The sequence below is a fragment of the Helicoverpa armigera genome, chromosome 17 (genome assembly GCF_030705265.1).
Source record: "Helicoverpa armigera isolate CAAS_96S chromosome 17, ASM3070526v1, whole genome shotgun sequence".
In the NCBI taxonomy this organism is placed as follows: Eukaryota; Metazoa; Arthropoda; class Insecta; order Lepidoptera; family Noctuidae; genus Helicoverpa; species Helicoverpa armigera.
The window spans coordinates 10,868,779-10,882,818 of record NC_087136.1 but is presented as its reverse complement, the minus strand read 5'-3'; the positions used below and the strand labels follow the sequence as shown (position 1 = coordinate 10,882,818).

Sequence of the window (14,040 nt, the reverse complement as noted above, 5' to 3'; positions counted from 1 at the left end):
AGCTGCATAACAAACTCATGCTGTATTAATACGGTAGCTGATTAATAATAGATTAATACGGAGTCAAACAGACAGACGTTCTGTTGAACACGCCAGAGATACCTACAAAAAAAGCAGCTGCTTTTGTAATCCGAAAATCTGATCCATCTCGGAAAGACGCAGTAAACAAGCTACCTGCCTACTTGTAACTCCTCACTGCCCAACGAGGCACGGCCAGTTAGCGCGGCGCCGGATCTTATTGTCGCATTAACGTTTCCTCCAGCCTCGGTGACGTATCTACGCGTCTATGTAAAGTAGCCCTATTTGCATTTGGAGAATAATATCAGTTTTATCAAATATATGTAGGTATATTTTTTTCATCGTGTATGCCATTATTAAATTCAACATCTTATTTTGTACCCATATCCTCTGCAAAATAAATTGATTTGCCATTTGTTTATCATCGACAATTTTCTACGTTAAATCTTCAAAATCGGTTCGTCACATTGCATACTTATAAAGTATAACATTTCTATTATTTATGTTGTCCCTACCTCAAAATACTGTACACTCAACAATAAATTATGTCTAGCGTCAACCCTGCGTACTTACCTTCTGGGTGCGTGGGCGCAATCATAGCTAGGTAAACGATACGATACAAATTAAGCGGCTCAATTAAACACTGCCCATACCCATTGGTGGCAAGTCGTGAGGAAATCCTCACGTGTGTTGTCGTCACCATACTACTCGGTTTGCGGCACTCGAGTAAACGCAGATAATGAGCAGTATACTTCGCGCCCCCGAACGACTCCTGCGCATGTAACGCGGGAACGCGCGTGATTGGCTGGTGGTGTCAAGTAGGATTTGAATGTGGAACCTTTCTTTTATTAAGTTTTTGAAGTTTCTTGGCTGTGATTGTGTTTTGTTTTTTGAAGTTCGTAAGTATATTTCATGTGAAATTATTTTACCTAATTAAAGTTAATTAAGAGTGAAGTGTCCTAAATATTTTAAGGATCTAGAGTTAGCCGATGGGTAACTTAAAAAGCCCAACAATATTAATAAATAACATTTTGTGGTGTTAAAGATTGAACATAAGATTTAAAATACTAATCAGAATGTGGGTAGTACCTACTTGGTAACTAAGTATCTACCCACATAATAACATAGGTATCATACCTAATTGATTGCTTTATTAATTGAGAAGGTAAAAACAAACAGACCATAAAATAATCTTACCTTACCTTACTCATATTTAGGACCTATATTCAACATCAGATTTGGTGAGTTTTTTTTTTTAAGTCTAACATAATTTTTTTAGGCATGTATTTAACGCGGCGACTAAGTAAAACGAATATAGGTTTAAAAAAATAATAGAGTGGGTACCATTTATAATGGGTTGGCAGCTAAAAAGGAGTATCATAATAAGTCAAAGGTAGCATATTAATATATCAGTTATGAGGTCCGTTTTAATTTAAACTAGCATCAAGTTTTTCTTTTGGCAACTGAATTAATATCTAAGCGAAAACTTAATGATGACAATAAAATAGAAAATGGGCATTCATAAAAAATACAAATCAGGTTCTATTTAAAATTGTTTGGGTGAAGAATAAATATAAACTAGCTCATATTATAAATATATTGTGCGACTTTTTAATAGCTTTAAATAAAGTCTAAAATGGCATGAAGAAAAAATATTTTGCGGCTGTTATTTTCAAAATTATAGGTGGAAGTAAGCATGCAACATGCAGCAAGCATGACTTCTGTCACGGCTCCGGCGCTGCGGGGCTCCGGCGGTCCCATGCGAGCTTATCGTCGCAGATGATTTTCACGCTCACCACCGCGGCTTCGGCTAGCCTCAGCCGTGGCGGCGAGCGTTAAAACTACCTGCGCCTCAGCTCGCAGGCCGCCTCGCCCCTCCGCGCCTACGCGGTTTTGAATTGCACTCTAGGGGTAGGGCAGATAAGACTACGTGGAGTCGGTTTTGCAGCGATTCGTTTTCGTCACTAACTTAAATTTTTAATACAATGTTTTTTTAATTGAAGGTTATAAATGGCAATATGCTAAATAAAATGAATCCAAATTAAATTCTACCATCTTCATAGTGCGCCAAGTGAGATAATACCACCGCACCTTCCGCCGTTTTCATGAAATTATGATACACAATATTAATAATTAACTCTTATTCCTTTTTATTGTACTCCTTTTAATATTTAGAGCTATCCACAAAGCGAAGCCTGAAACTGGGTTTTTAGTCGGCACGAAATAGTTGGTAACATATTATCTTTGCCACTCAACTAACATTATTAGTCGCCAAGTCATTATAAATAGCTCCTCACCTAATATTTCAATTGACTGGTATAGTTTATTTGCTACCCAAACGCAGCTGCTAGTTTTTAGTTTTTACAATACCCTTAATTTTGAACCTTACATATTATAATAGTCGCGAAAATATTTAATCGCTGGCAAGTTATTTTATTTGTTGCCAACATTTGTCGACTTTTAAGTTATTAGTCACCAGGAATATGATAAGCCATTTTTTTACTGTTTAGTTATAACTCTATATATTTAGTAAAAACTTCTAAGCAATGAATTGCAGGAAGATAATTTAAACCCACACCTAATTATATGCGTAGTTACTATTTATCACCCTGTGAAATCTGAAAGAATTAATCACACATAATTCCTTGGTTCAAAAGTTCTCAGATGTTAACACATCCGTCGAACCAGTGTTAGGGCTAGGATCCACCAAAGCGGAGCACAGCGGAGAAGTTTTGAAACAACGAATATAATTTCTCCATTCAGGGTATACCTACCCACTGAGTAAGCGGAGACAGTCAGTCAAATCAAGGAGTATTGGGTTGCCCGGGTAACTGGGTTGAGGAGGTCAGATAGGGCAGTCGCTCATTGTAAAGCACTGGTTAGACTGGAAGCCGACCCCAACATAGTTAGGAAAAAAGCTCGGAGGATAATGATGAGTAGGCAGAGACAAGACATTTAAATAAAAAGATTATGTCGGTAAAACAAAAGATTTTAAATAACTCTATTCACTTATTTTAGCACTGTTAAAGCAGTTTTTGTGGAACGCGAGTGAAAACTGCTATTTCTCCACCACCCAAAGGTAGACTTTTAGAAAACGCTTAAGGCGTTAAGTCCGCCCATGTACAAAATGTGCAGAAGCATTAAATAAATAAAATAAAACTTTGGGCTAGGAAAAAGACAAAATTCGATTTTATGCTTTGCAAATTATCCAGTGGTACCTAGTCATCTTATGAATTTCTATCTAGACATCTATTCATCGTTTTCCATAACAAAAGGTTATGCATTTATTTCAGTAAGAACTTTGTTCAAATCACGTATTTTCATTGAAAGGGAAATCACGTTAACGCGTATTCCATAAATATTTTATAGTGTTGTTATCGTAAACCAGGCATAAGTAAATGGGCAGGCTGAAAACCTTTGTTAAGTAGTTAACCTTATATTTTAATGGAATTTACTTAATTTTATAACTTTTTTCTATACAATATTAGGTATCTATAAATTTTCTTTCGAGTAATAGCCTCAATTAAATTTAATCTATTCCATGCTATGAGGTACTTACTTACTATATAATTAAAAATTTACTGCTGAACTGTCCTTTGCTTTTTATTGAGTTAATTATCATTTGAAACATTTTTTCTTTTATTTCTTACCAATAAAATTCCAATCAGGATAGGTACCACAAAAGTCGTTTAACATAGATTTTTCATTCAAGATTTTAGTGTCCACATATTTTGTAATTCTGATTTTAATTTTTGGACTAACTGTATCTCCAAATAATGACAAAGGTTTTGCTATATGTTTCGTAGTCCAAGGGAATCGTAAATCTATTTCTGATGAGCTACAACTCAATAATTACGAAAATCTGTGCAATTTTTGAATTATCTCGTAATGTTTTACTTCCCATAAATAATGAGTAAATTGTTATGATTGCTGACTTAATTGACTGGTTGTTTTGTATATTTTTTTCTGTTCACTGTGATTTCTGTATTTTTTAAAGACTTGTCAAAATTGTCTACGTACCTACCTACCTAAGATTAAATGAAGAGCTTCAATATTTGAGTCCTCGCATTGAACTGCAGAACAAACTGCACAACAAACAAAATACTTAGTAGACTTATGGTTGATCCGATGGTTGGTCTACTGTTAATTTGGAGGATAAAGATGAAAGATAATAATAAGATAATTTATGTTTTAATTTGCGCATGCCTACTGAAGGCGAGATATGTTAAGGCGAGGAATTGGTCAACAATAATTCCATAACCGGCACGCGCATCTAAGGCGCCAAAAGGGGTCGGAGCGTCTGAGCGGGGCGAGGATAACAATACGCGCGCTAGCTTATAACTAAAGGTCGTAAGCGACAAAATGGTTTTGTAATTTTATTATTTAGAAATGATAATTTGATAAAAATTCCTTCTATCATTTTAAAGAGTATGTATATACTCAACTACTAAAAAAGTTAAGAGGCTTAAATCGGTCCCGTTTGCCCATAATATGTGAATCTCTTTTTAAAAAGAGGTATGTTTGATATATTTTTCTCTGTTATAAAAGTTACCTAATCATGTTTCTACAACTAACAAAATAAGGGTTATATTATGAACTTTCAGGTAGCCAAGTTGTATTTTGATCCGTTTTGTATTTACTGAGAAAAATTGACATCCTTGGCGCCAAAAATTCCAATTCGTCCTCTTAAGCGACTTTTTTTGTTTTACCACCTTTTGTGTAAATCATATCTCGGCGAATAAATATTTTTCATTTCATTTTGATAAAAGTAATTTACTCAAAGTAGGCTGAAAATCAGCACTTTTTGAAGGTCAAATTTACAAAAGACAGCCCCCAAAACGCCCGCCTCGACCACTTCCTACGTGTGGAGGAATTCGTAAATCCAAACATTTGATCGGTCCGATACCAGCCGTAGCCGCACTACGCACTACCATCTAGGTGTCTCCATACTGATGTATGAGCTTGAACAAGCTATCAGCCGACTAAAAGTTTGCAGTATACTCTTACAAAACACAATTGGAGTATTACCTATTTAACAGATAGCGACTTGATGGACTGATATTCGATAACCTTTCATTCGAATACAACGATAACCGTCTCGTTCACGATTAACATCTGACAATAATACCAAACGATGCCGCGGTGATATTACTTGTTTTAATTTATTTAAATAAAAGTGATAATTGGACTGTTTCTTACGTTTAAAAAATTAGAGAAATTACCTATGTAGAAAAGCTACTAGGTACCTACATATTTATTTAGTGAAACTTGGTCTAGAGAATTGATCAATTTGGGTAATGAAGACTTTTGTGCTTTTGGACGAAGCAGGAATGAAATGGTAAGAATATTTTTTTACGGCTTATTTGCGTACTAAGTTTGCGTAATTTTTATATGATTTAATTTCTCTCCGTGGTCGAGTCAGATTACCGTCCTATCGAGCTACGAGAGTAAAGGAATAGTGAGTGCACTTGTGTCAGCGCAAAGGGTTATTGTGCACTATAATAAGTCCTGAGCAGCTGGCTGATCTCCTTAAATGAGAACAGTCACCGTGGCCGAAATCAGCCTTAGACGCTATTAATTTTAAATACCTTTTTAATTAGGTATTTCTTTATTTTACAAGATATTTACGTAAATCGCAGATAGAGAGAGCATGCTTATTTTAGGTTTCATCCTACTAATACCTACACTCACGAATGATTTTCATGTCAGACTGAGACATGGCAAATGAGCTAATCCCATACAGATTAAACGAATTGGGTCAAGGATTTTATGCAGTTTTGTTTTTGAAGTTACTGATAAGTTAAATCTTATCAGCAATCTAATTTAACAGGTAGCTGATAAAGATTTACGATAGTCCCGACAAAGGATTGCCGATAATGTACGATTTGAATTATCTGGCGGAATTTAAGGTTGTGCTTTGATCTTGTACTGGGGAAGGTTTCAGAACCAAATCTGTACCTTCTTTCAGAGAAAAGTAACAAATAGGTATGCTTCTTCTTAATGTAAGACGATTATGTGTATACAATAGGTATAGTTACCGGCACGGATATTGGGCTCTCGGCGGAAGAGTGGGGATCGCTTTGCGCACCCGTACGTATAAGGCAATAAGGCAGTAAATCGCTTCTGCGCAGGTGAAGGTCATGGCTCGATATCCGTGCCGATAACTGTACAATTGCCACTATAAACGACTCAAAACTAAAATGTTAAATAAAATTAATGAGTATTAATCACGAATAAGGGCATATACCTAACAGCAGATTCCACGCAGAGATATTTTAAAAATAATCCACTACATATTTAGTGGCATGAGATTCTACATTTTCAAAATCTTCAAATCAATCCACAAGATTTTATTTGTAAAATTTACAAAATCACAGATTTACCTACACTACAACCTTATCCCAACCACGCTAAATAAAATCACGCACAAGCAACAATTATCTCACATCTCCACCACATAGGGACCGCATTGACATACCCAACGCTATGTAAACTACGTGGAGCCAGTCAATAAGGCCTATTGTTCTACAAGGCCTAATTACCATGCTAATGATCACCATCATGCGTGATATTCATCTCCCGACACGTGTGGTTGCTTCAATGAGGGTCTGTTTTGTGATGTCATAGCCTATATGTTTTATAGGATAAAATATTGATCTATTTAAGACTAGTTGTGTATCTACTAGTTGTTCTATCTACCGGTGTCTCAAAGGAAATAGTTTCCACATCCGAAAAAAAAAATGCCTGCTGTATCCTTTCCCAGCTCTCGACAGTAGACTATGTAAATTGGCAGGACCAGGTTAGATGAAGATAGATAGGTAGGTCCATTGGGATTTAATTTACTTTTTATCGTGATTCTGTTCAGGACACAGGTAAAAATGCGGGAAACAGCTAGCGGTGAATGTAATTGTAGTAAATTAAAGCGTAAAGAGTAAGCGATTAATTTATTGACAAAAGAGTTCTTTAAATTATAGTCCAGCTATTTATCTTTTATGAGAATCTTGAAAAGTGTTAGGTAATATTGTTTAACAGATATAATATTTATTTGTGTACATCCACATGTAGGTACCACTTACCTATGTCTAACTAAAAAAGGATTGGGTTTATTGAAAAGGTCGTCCCTTGAGACCAATATTGGCATGACAGCATACCATAGTCCAAGTCCCAGAGGAACGAAAGACATACAAGCTCAAACATGGATTACTTAAGTACCTAAATAAAATTAATGTATGTGTGTTAGATCCAAGGAAACAAGCAGGTATGAATTAGGTTCTGAAAAAAATATGTAAGTAAGGAAATCGTTTTCAGTCCAATAGTTGATTGTTTGATATTACGTAGGCAGGTACTCGTACTGACCTACTTTTCATCACATGAAATCATGAAGTAACGCTTGATTCGTCTTACATAGACATAAACATACATTTTCCATGGACGACTAGTTATGAAACGTGGAAAATTCAAGCGAAAACATCATCCACCCCTGTTATTGAGTAAATGCTAGGGTTTGGTAATTTCGGCGGCACCTATCAAGTCAGGTTGGCCGAGTGGTCTAAGGCGCCAGATTTAAGCTCTGGTTCCCGAGAGGGAGCGTGGGTTCGAACCCCACACCTGACAAAAACATAAATTGTTATTTTTGATAAATCCTATAGGTACCTTTTTGAGTGCCTTTGTTGTTAAAAGGAATAAGGGTTCTTCGTAGTTATACCACAGATTATCTTAATAGTAACTTAAAACAGGCTTTGATTTTCCCAGGCGGTTTTTAACGAAATCTTACGAAAATCTTGAAATATATTCAAGTGTTTACCTTCGAAGAGTTTTTAACCCTGAGTCTCGTGTAAATATGTACATAGATAGACACTGTAATTATGCATAATTATGGGTCTTCTTCCACAACATTATGTCAGTTAAATGAAAATTCTTTTAACCCGAGGACTGCCATACATATACATATTTCGATCGTTATCTAAATAACCGCAGACGATCACAGTAAAATACTGTAAACTACATACTTATGGTATTACTTACGCCATGAAATAGTTGGATCAGAAAGACCACTTGACAGAACTTCAGTCAAATGTTAGTTAGTTAATAATATTGTCATCTAATGAGAAGAATTCTAAGTCCTTATGTCTCTATTTCCCAAATCAGTTCAGAGTTTAGATTAGGATGTTAAATTACCTACATTCTCCCATGTAATCTCTTACAGCCTTTGAATAGTAAAAGAGATTGCGTCTATCATAGAAGCATCAATTCAAAACGTTTCAAATCAAACCCATAAAATAAGGTCAGAAATATTGTCACTGCGTATAGTGTAGTATAATAAAGGTCGCCGGAAGACGCTGGATGCAGGTCGCCTCCAACAGGCATCTGTGTACATCTAAGGAGGAAGCCTATGTTCAGCAGTGGACGTCCTATGGCTGAGATGATGATGATGATGATGATAGTGCGTATGTTACCATTACCTTCATCATTCCCTAAAATGGTTATTGCGTTGTGTTCATATTATACTTACTTAAGTTCATAATTATTTCAGCTGACAACGGACCTTTTGTATCCCACCACACAGTGTATCAAACAAACTGAAACAGTTTAGCACAAATAACTGATGTATTGTTTGGTCAGCATCACCGCAGTCGTCTCGTAATGATCGGCAATCATCTCGACGACAAGGCCTCAATGTGCTGGATTTTATCGTTTTCCCACATAACTTGAGATTGCTTGAACATTGTTGAGATAATTTGAGACCTCTATCGGAATTAGCAGATTTCAAAAGACATATAAAACTAGCTGCTTCTAACGGTTTCAACCACGTCCCGGAACCCGGATAAAATATAGCCTGTGATAGCAGTTGAAATAAACTAAAACAACGTCTTTATTATATTAGCTTAGAGAAATAGCGTAGGCCCTTTTTCAGGGCTCAATATGCGATTTTAGGAATATAGCCTAGTTTTTTACCTACTCAGAAAAATTACTGCCTAAATCAGTGGTTCCCAAACTTATTTTGTCTACTGCCCACTTTGAGAATAAATATTTTTTTAGCGCCCCCATTTTCACCTATTTAAAAACCACTTAAACTTCAAATTAAATTAATTAATTATTGTGACCTATATGTATATGTTTTTTAACGGGGAATTCTAAACGAAACTTACTATAACCCGCAACTTCAAACCTGAGCGCAGGTAGGTTACATACCGCGGCGCTTAGGTTTCAAGTTAACTCTTCAGTGCAGTGGCGGCGTAGCATCGGGTGGCACCCGGGCGGACTACCTATTGAGCAGCCCCCAAAAAAAATGACAAAATATAATCACGGACTAAAATTGTTAATTACAGTAGTACAAAAGTAGGTACTTAAAAATCGTGTAGAAATAATTCATGGTGCTTTGCCTGGTTTAACATAAAGAAACCGGAGACAGATCATTGCAAACTTGCAAAGCGCTAGCGAAGCGAGCCCGTAATTTTTGAGTTTTGGGACATAATAGAACCCAAACATATTTTACAAAAGCCAGTGAGAAAGCCGCGAGCGCAGCAAGCGCGAAATTTTTGAGTTTTGGAACAGTAAAGTACCAAAACGAGTTAAAAAAAAACCGCGCAAATTGTTTAGTTTAGTTTTGGGGCACAAAAGTACCTTAACAAGTGTGGAAATAAAAACACTGCAAAAAGAAGAAACCGCGAGCGTAGCGAGCGCAAATTTTTTGATTTTTGGGACGCAATGATACCTAAAGAAATTAGAAAATAGTCACTATTAAGTGAAAGGCGCGAGTGCAGGGAGCGCAATCTTGTAATTCATATTAGTTGATGTTCACGAGTCGTTGTCTAAGAGGCCTCTTAGCTAAATAAAATTACAAATCACCCCCCAGGCCTCTACACAACGCCCCTATTTTCTTTCTGGGTCTCTTACCGCCCCCCTTGAGACCTGCAGCGCCCACAAGGGGGCGTTATCGCCCACTTTGGGAAACACTGGCCTAAATGATTGCGTTATTTATAGGTACAATCACTATCGATTTAACCACATTGTCTTATCAAAGTAGTTAACCACTTATTTAAGGCAAACTAAAAATAAATATGTAATTAATTCCTTTTACAATTTATTTTCTCGCGGTAATTAACGTTTAAATAAAAAGTGATTGTATAATTAGATACCTCTTTGCTAGAACGTAGGTACTTGATTCTTCTGGTTCAGTCATAAAATTTACGATTTTTCCTTTAGGCATAACAAGTTAGGAGTAGCCCAAGTTTTCACGTACGGTCCATGGGAACTATAGGAATATAGGAAGGCAATAGCCCATGAGACGAGCGCGTTCAAGTAAACATTACATACAAAGAACTCTTAAATTTTATAATATTTGTTCAAGTAGATAAAGCGGATCAAGTGTGGAATTCTAGTCTTTTATAGATTTTATGCAATTTCTGAAGCTGAAATTGTGTCCTATCAGGGGACACAAATTTTTGCCTGCTATGGAGTTTCTTGGACCAATTCTTATGAAGTAATATTTTACATAATGGAGGGCTGCCACTTCAGAATGATTGGAAATTAAATACTTAAAATGGGCGTCATATTTCATGATAAGTACTTATCAGCTCATTATCGTCATATCTCCACTTCCTGGTTTCCCTGGCAACCGGCAAACTTCAGTCTATGGTTAACCACTGGTAGTAATTAACATAATTAACGTTGTTGTTTATCCGATTACCGCTTCATTTAGCGTCATTCCGCCGTTAGGCGAACCGAACTTTAGAACATAAAAACCGCTCAAGCAAGTCACGCGGTGATTGTTAACCATTGGTTTAAAAACCTTCTAATTTTTCTAAGGGCTGATTTTTCAATCATCAGTTAACTTCTATCTGAGGAATAAATATGGCGGTTTGACATATTTTCCATACAAAAGCTGTCAAAACGTTAAAAATACTCCTCAGATAGGAGTTATCTGGCGATTGAAAAATCAGCCCTAAGTGTAGTTCATTGAAGTCGGTCTCATTAGAACGTTGCTAAATGCAATCATTATTGTGAATTCGAAAAACAAATGAAAGTGACGTAAAGCTTTTCAAATTTGGAAGAGTAACTGCTTTAAAAAAAAGTTTAACGTCATGTCACAATGTGCAGCCAGTTTCATAAAGTTCGGCAAATGGTGCTTAGATCATTTAGACTATATTGTCTATGGGACTTTAGTTTCTATAATAGTGGTTCTGTTTCTGTACTTTATGCTCGCGTAGTGTTGGCTGATGGTAAATATTCTTTTATAAAGACTTATCTAAGTTAAATAGCTTATTGGTTGGTATAACTTGTTGGTTTAAGTTCGCTTGTTCACTGTTATTCCATTTTTCAGGTAAAGTTTTGATAACTAGCGTTGTAAGAGTTGTATAGTGTATCTATTTGAATTTTCCTTTGTGTAGGTACCTACTAGAGCCGTGTTAACTGTTTCAAACAATTCCGAAGCCTCGACAGACTTCAGCACTTATAGTGGCAGGGGGGTAAGCAGAGTTTGCTGTCTGCCCTTTGAGGAGCATATGGAAGGCCCTATGAAGGCTTGGCGAATTTTTCACTCGCATTAATAGTGTTCTTGAGTGCTTCAAAGTGTAGGTCTGTTGATAGACTGATGCTGGACTAGAAAATTGGTAACAATAAAAATTGTAGGTATCCTTTTTAGAGATATTATGAAAACTATTCTATCGAACTATTACGAGAAACTACAAGCTGTTTACAGAAACCCTCGTATCAAAACTATAAATCTGCAAACACGACTTTATGTAATGTCACGCCAATGATTTTATGGAATTTGATTTTTGTAATTATTATGTTACAGTCAAGTATAACGGATTATTACAGCTGTAAGGTTTTTCAGACTGAAAATCCCTAATTGTTCAAATCCATTGGTAAAAGGTAGAGACATGCTCGAACAAACACAAAAAATAAGCGTGTTAATAAACCTATAAACATCCAAATTGAAAACCTCCTCCTTTTTGTAAAGTCGGTTAAAAGTCAATAGATTTCTTTATCTATACTTCGACACCAATATAGGTAAGGTATTAAACATTATAAAGGTGCTTGCTTGCTTGAACGCGTCAGTTCAGGAAATACTGGTCCGTTTTTGACAAAAATATTTCAATGTTAGATAGCCCTTTATCAAGAACTCTATAAGGCTACTTTTTGATACGGTGCAAGCAATTCCAATCAAGATGCACTCAATATTTTCTTATCATTAAAATCAATTGGACGTAGTTATGCAGAAACGTTCCAACCCACTGTTCGCGTAAATGCTTATATCTCAAATTAAACTTGAATTTGAGATATAAGCATTTACGCGTTTCAGTTGTATTCTTTTTTATTTTAACTAGTAAAGGTACTAGAGGTTTTATTGTTGAATTATATTGAGTTTAGATAACCATATGCTAAATTTTAGGCTGTTCAATCACAACAACTCGATTTCGGGTGACTTGTGGGTTGGAACGTTTCTGCATAACTACGTCCAATTGTGTTTGAGATGAAACGTTGCGTTCGGCATTTTATCAGTAGGCCGATAAAATAATGATGATAGTTAACTCTTAGCAGTCTTATATTAGCGAACCAGTTTCTTTACACTGCTTATAAATATAGTAACCAGTAGATAACATATAATTATAGGGTCAAGGGCACAATTTTAATAAGTCTCAATAAAAACAAAATATTTTTTTTAAACCATGTGTTAGTAGCATCACGTCTGACGTCAGAATATACAAAAAAGCAAGCAGTGCTAATCACGCGATAATCTTATAGTAAACATGAGCTAACCTTGCCAGTGTGTGACCAGCCTTACGTGCGCAAGAGTCGATCCTAACGCGTTAACGTTTCAGTGTAAATATTGTAGATCTTTGGTGATATGATAGTGGTTATGTGACTGAAAAATTGTGGTGATTTAGATTTTTTGGTTACCTATTTATAAAAATAAAATTGTAATAGTGGATTTTTGAAATGTTTTTTATTGACAGTAAGAATGTTTTTAAATACAATATATTTCAATCAAAATTACCTATAAAAAAATATTATATAAATCACAGAAACAAAATAATGCATTAAATCACTTTCCAGTTCTCCAATAAATAACAAATACTATTTTTCCGGAACCAATCGACAATATCATGGTTGATTTGGAATCAAAACATTTAAATGATAGGTTTATCCTAATATCAGTTGCTCATAATATTCTCTTGTTCATAACAATACCTTTTCTAAATGATTTTGACTAACTTTATCTGGTTGTATTTAATTTAAGCTACCGAATTCAGCAGTAAGGCTTACAGGTCTTGGCTGAGGAATTATTCGAAAGAGTTACATCACATACACAAACGAACAAAAGTGGCTTTCAGTTAGTAAAAGTCCGATACTCCCTCCCGCTGTGCTCACTGCGGATAGGCTCATCTCATTATTTGGACACTTCACAGATATCAAGTCTTAGATATTTTGGGTATTCCATCACATGCAGGTATAATCTCAATGTAATATTTCTCAGTAACATCCCTGAAGCTAGAACTGTTACTATAAATTAGGTACTAGTCTTGTGTTATATTTTATACCAAACTTCTTTCTCTACCTTCCTTCTACCAGGTACCTACTACCTACACCTCGATCAGCCTATCCTACAAGTATAAACACAAGCGTGATATTATTTTAATTCTCAACACATACAAGCAATAAATCAAGTCTGTTTGAGTGTGACTCAGTACGTATACGGAGGGTCTAATCATTTTGCGTCACTACTGTGTCAAATGTCTGCATTTGGGTGCAAGTCACATAGTATGCTTAACTACTAAGAAGTATAGCACGTCATTTTGTACATAGTATAGTATTGGAAACAACGTGCTTCATATAGCACAGTTTATAAATCGGTCAAGTTAATTTCAAAGTTCAAAAAGTTGACAGAAATGTGGTTGTGAGTGTCAAAAGGGTGCAAATATTGTTAAGGTAAAATAGTGCGTTATTAATATTTTCAAAGATATATTAATAAATAAATGTGACAAGCTACAAAGCTATCAATTCGGCATGGTTATC

At 35.6% G+C, this 14,040-nt stretch overlaps 1 protein-coding gene and 1 non-coding gene across 3 annotated transcripts in view; both read left to right on the top strand.

The window, feature by feature from the left end:
• The first annotated feature begins 762 nt into the window (after nt 1-762).
• Nucleotides 763-14,040, top strand: part of LOC110381040 (myogenesis-regulating glycosidase) — a 38,756-nt gene continuing 25,478 nt past the window's right edge. The window contains exon 1 of one of the 2 annotated variants that reach the window (XM_049846215.2): nt 763-917. The gene's annotated coding sequence lies outside the window, so the exon portion shown is untranslated. Of the gene's footprint in view, nt 918-13,823; nt 13,954-14,040 lie in introns of those variants that run through there. The other variant, XM_064038744.1, reaches the window with a different exon arrangement.
• Nucleotides 7,549-7,632, top strand: Trnal-uaa (transfer RNA leucine (anticodon UAA)). The gene has a single exon. It is a non-coding gene; the product is annotated as a tRNA-Leu (tRNA).